Source organism: Cricetulus griseus, chromosome 8 (genome assembly GCF_003668045.3).
Source record: "Cricetulus griseus strain 17A/GY chromosome 8, alternate assembly CriGri-PICRH-1.0, whole genome shotgun sequence".
In the NCBI taxonomy this organism is placed as follows: domain Eukaryota; kingdom Metazoa; phylum Chordata; class Mammalia; order Rodentia; family Cricetidae; genus Cricetulus; species Cricetulus griseus.
The window spans coordinates 61,242,830-61,247,699 of NC_048601.1; the positions used below are offsets into that span (position 1 = coordinate 61,242,830).

The window sequence follows — 4,870 nt, forward strand, 5'->3', positions numbered from 1 at the left end:
TGTGGTTCTTCTGATGTGGAGGATGTCGTGTCCTGATGAAACTGTTTGAATCCTAGGTGTTTGTTTACACACCAGTCAAGAGTAGATGCTGAAATTCAGCAGAGTCAGGCCCATAGCAACACTGTCCATCCTTTCATAGTTATGTAACTAAAGGACCCTCTGGATCTCATGATATAGAACATGGGTACTGAAGGCTGAATAGATTCTACTCCTTCTGAGTATAAATAAGGAAGACTGGCCAAGGCAAAGACATAGGTGTGTGACCTTCTGTATTTCAATATTTGTCTTATAAGTATACAAAGACATGTCTGCTTCTTTGTTTGTGGGCTAGGACACACAGAGGATTATGAGGCTGTTATCTAAATCAGGACAATGTCTCCAGTTACTACTCAAGAATAAAAGATAAAAAAGCATCATTTGTAATACAAAGCAGAGACTCATACTGAGTAGATGAGTTTTTTATATAATATCCATGTCTAATATCACTAGTTAATGCTTTCTATGAGTAATTTTTAGAAACAGAAATAAATGGTAGAACAGAACTAATATGGAATTCCCCAAAGTGAGAAAAAGATGCAACACATTTTGTATGTATGAAAATACTTCCATTTTTATAAGGGATTGGAACTCCAACTGAAAAAAATTGTTGGAATCAAGGTGGTATATGTGCACCTATTGTGTAATTCATTTCTTTGTACCATAAAGGCTTGGTTACAGCTATAGAATCTTGTTTTTAAATCATGAAAATTGTCCTGATAATTATACTTTCAATTTAAAGACATGACTCCTCCAAACTCACAAACACTTCACAAGGAAAATGGAGTATCTTTTAACTAATCAGAATTTTTGAGTGACTTACAGATTTAATAGTACATTTTCTGTTGCATTTTCCCTCCTAGCAAGATATTTGTGTATATTACCCAACATAACTGAAATATATTATACAAAAGAGCTTATATGCTTTAGAAAGGTCACATAAAATTTTAACATTTGAAAAAGAAGTGCAGCCTTTGAAGGCATGTATGAGGTCTGATTTGGGCTTCTGTGGACAATGGGCTTTTGACAATTGGTTGAGATGAGTAAGTCTTGAAGCTGTGCCCAGCACTAACTGGGTCCCAATAATTTGCATGCACTCACTGCACACCCTTGAGGACTTCTTCATATACCAATAACACCTGTTCATTTGTCATTTTAGTCAGGACTCAGCATGGGCATGAGGGCCCTTGCTCAATTCCTTGGGCTCCTGTTGCTCTGGCTTACAGGTAATAATGCAGTAAAATTGGAATGTCACTGTTACAGCGAGATTATTTTTGATTGGCCTTTAGGGGAGGTCCTCTTTTACCATGCTTAAGTATCTAAGAATGGACTATGTCTCATCTCTTAGGTGCCAGATGTGACATCCAGATGACTCAGTCTTCATCCTCCAGTTTGCATCTCTCAAGACAGAGTCACCATCACTTGCAATGCTAGTCAGGCCATTAGTGATTATTTAAGCTGGTTGCAACAGAAACTAGGGAAAGCTCCTAAGGTCCTGATCATCCCGTACTTCTAGGTTGGAGGATAGGGTTCCATCGAGGTTTGGTGGCAGTAGGTCTGGCACAGTTTATTCTCTCACCATCAGCAACCTGGATTCTGAAGATATTGCATCTTACTACTGTATATGGTATCGTAAGTATCCTCCCACAGTGATAAAAGTCATAACATAAACCTATTTTAAGCAGAAATGAGAGTCTGGCCTGTCCCAGCTGTTCTTCCTCTTGTGTCCCTCACAGAAAGTGTTTCCCAGATGTTACTAGAGTTTTAGGAAAGATAACAGAGAATTACTTGTTTTACCAGAAGAGGCTAAACTTTCATCTCTTTACCCTATCATCCTATTTCATCTCCAGCCCTACAGAGTAACAATGCGTTTATTGCCTATGCTGAGGGTACAGTCATTCTCTTTGAAGATTCTGAGTGTATCAGCAGGTTGGACACATATAGACCAGTGGAAACTACTATGAATATTAGAGAACAAATTATTTTAATATATAAACTTAGTTTTTAGTGACAGTATTTAAAGGTCAGATAAATATTACTGAGTGATTCTGAGAAAGAAAGCATTCCTGGATTTCTCACAGCAGCTAGAACACTAGTGCCAGAGAAAGAAGAGACTGTCTGCCCATGACCCTCTGCTGTGTCTTGGAATTTTAGCAGTGGTTGTGGATGCTCTCAGCTCACTGTTGCTATTCACAGAAAGTTCTTCTGGTTCCTATGTCCACTTTCTGTTTACAAAAATCAAACAATGTTGACCCACACTCCTTTGACTTTCAATGCTTTTGTATGAAGAATTAGATTATAGTTTTGTCTATATAACATCTTAAAGCTTGTAAAGAGTTGTCTTCATCATGCTTCCAAAATTGATATTAATGAATAATAGACATTAAAGATCATAGTTTTAGAAACAACATAACAACAGTGATTTATACTCAATCATTTTTAGGGGTAACATCTGTTAATTGTCCCTTTATGATATTGCATTTATCTGCCCTCAAATCTATGCATCGACAGTATACACAGATATGATGTATTATTCATGATTTAGTAAAGATGCTAGATATGAAAATGTAAAGCTAGTCACAGCCATGGAGTCATGTAGTAATGATATACAACATTCATTGCAGAAGCCACACATTTAGTCTCAGGACTCAGGAGACAAAGGCAGTGAATCAATGTAAATATTAAGAGAGCTCATGCCTTTTAATCTCAGCAATTGGGATTGCACACATGCAATCCCAGCACTAGTGAGGTAGCATTAGTAGTGACATGGCTGGGCAGGGAAAGAATGTAACCAGGGATGAGACAGGAACTCAGAGCATGGCAGTCTTAGGCATGGTACAGACTTGAAAGGGTCTCATACTGTCTATTTTATTGCTCTGCATAACCCAAACACTGTGGACTGTTTTGGTGTTAACATCATCCTTATGCATGAATGTTTCACTATCCCTGTATCCATTCTGTTAATCTGTGTCTTTTCTATTAAGAAATTATATCCCTTGTTAAAGAGAGCTATCTATGAACAATGATTGCTAAACCCTGTTATTTTGTTGTCGATGCTGGTGGTGCTGCTGATGGTGGTGTTGTGTGTATGTGTGTGTGCTTCTCTTACTTTGCTTTTTGTAATTCTCTTCCTTTGTTATTTTTTATGTGAGATCATTTTCTTTGTTTTTATGATTGTAGTTCACCCTCTGGGAGGGCTGTATTTTAAGATAGATGTTGTTTAAATAAGTTTTCATGGAATATGTACTTCTCTTTTTATGGTAATTAGTTTGCTAGGTATGACAATCTGTGCTGGCAACTGTGCTCTTTTAGTGTCTGCACAACTTTTGTCCTGGAAATTCTGGCCTTTAAATTATCTATATACATGTCAGGTGTAGTTCTAATAGGTTTCCCTAAAAATATCATTAGTTCTTTTTCTTTTGCATCTTAATATTATTTCATTTTCTGTTTAGTGTTTTCATTATTATGTGGTGGGTATAATTTCTGTCCCAATGTCTTTGTTGTGCTGTATGTTTTTGGTTCCCTTGTAGGCACCTCCTTCCTCAGGTTATGAGTGTAAGACACCTAGAAGCTCAGGCCTCCAGGAACTTTTCCCAGGACCAAGGCATTCAGAACAGGCCAGTGGGGGGAGGGGGTGCTTGATGCAGCAGCTGCCAGGAGTGGGACTCCTCTCACATCACGCCTCCCTCCCTGCAGGAGGACAATAGCCGGCTGGCATGCACAGGTTGCAGGAATCCTTCACAGAGGCGTCTGTCTATGGTGGGTGCACGTGTAACAAGCCTCTGGAGAAAGATGTGGGGCACGCAACAGGCTGACCAAATGGCGAGTGTCTCCATGTCTAAGTAGACCCAGATGGCCATCCGTTCCTGGGAAGCTGAGGCCCCAGCAGGTCTAGTAGCCAGCAGGGCCCAAGTGAGCTCAGAGAGTCTGTGACTGCTGGAGGTGGGGGCGCTATCAGTGTTGCTGATCCACCCAGGGAATGTTGCCCAATGTTGCCCCTGCACTATTGCCCAGTGGAGTGCAGAGAGCAGGACTGCCTCAGGAGTAGCACTTCTCAGCTATTGGGACCTAAAGGGCACATGAGAACCTTTAGAAACCTTGCTGCCCTTAGGAAAGCCATGGTCCTGCATGGTGGGACACTTACTGGCCCACCTGCCCTTCATGGCTCCATCCCATGCTATCAGATGGGATAACCCTGACTTGAAATTTGCCCACTCCTAGCCAAACAGGCTTGGCTTTGTGGTGTAAAGTTACAGCCTGTGGATTCTAGGGTCCTGTTAGGACACTGAAGCCACATTTCCCTCCACTGTGGCTGCCATGGTCATTCAGATTCAAGGGTTGATTACAAATTATTATGAGTTAGGATAATAAATTGGTACATATTATTATTAATTAAGAGAAAAGGAAAGCTGGTAGGCCAATATAAATAGTAAACGGAACAAGCAGTTAAGAGGGTGCAGAGAGACTCAGGGAAATGTACACTCAGGATTAAAAAATAAATAAATAAAAAGATAAGGCATTCACTTCAGCCAGGCACCCCTGAGTGAGAGTCACTGATAAGAGGGTAAAAGAAAGAGACAAAGTGAAAAAGAGAGGTTTGTCCAAGATAGGGATGTCTGAGGGAATCAGAGAAAAAAAGTAAGGAATTAAAAATTTAAAGAGGGTCAAAGAAAGTCGTAAAAGTGTCAGAGAAGAATGTAAACTGTTTGCTATGGGCTCTCATATCTACAAATACTAAATTTATAATGGTAATATAGGTTAAAATTTTTTTAACCATACCAGGTTAATTCTGTTTAAAGTTTTGTGTATGTCCCATATATATATGTACATATAT

The 4,870-nt window shown here is 39.5% G+C and overlaps 1 pseudogene; it reads left to right on the forward strand.

Moving 5' to 3' along the window:
- The first annotated feature begins 1,213 nt into the window (after positions 1-1,213).
- LOC118239302 lies at positions 1,214-3,678 on the forward strand (annotated as a pseudogene).
- Positions 3,679-4,870: the final 1,192 nt, after the last annotated feature.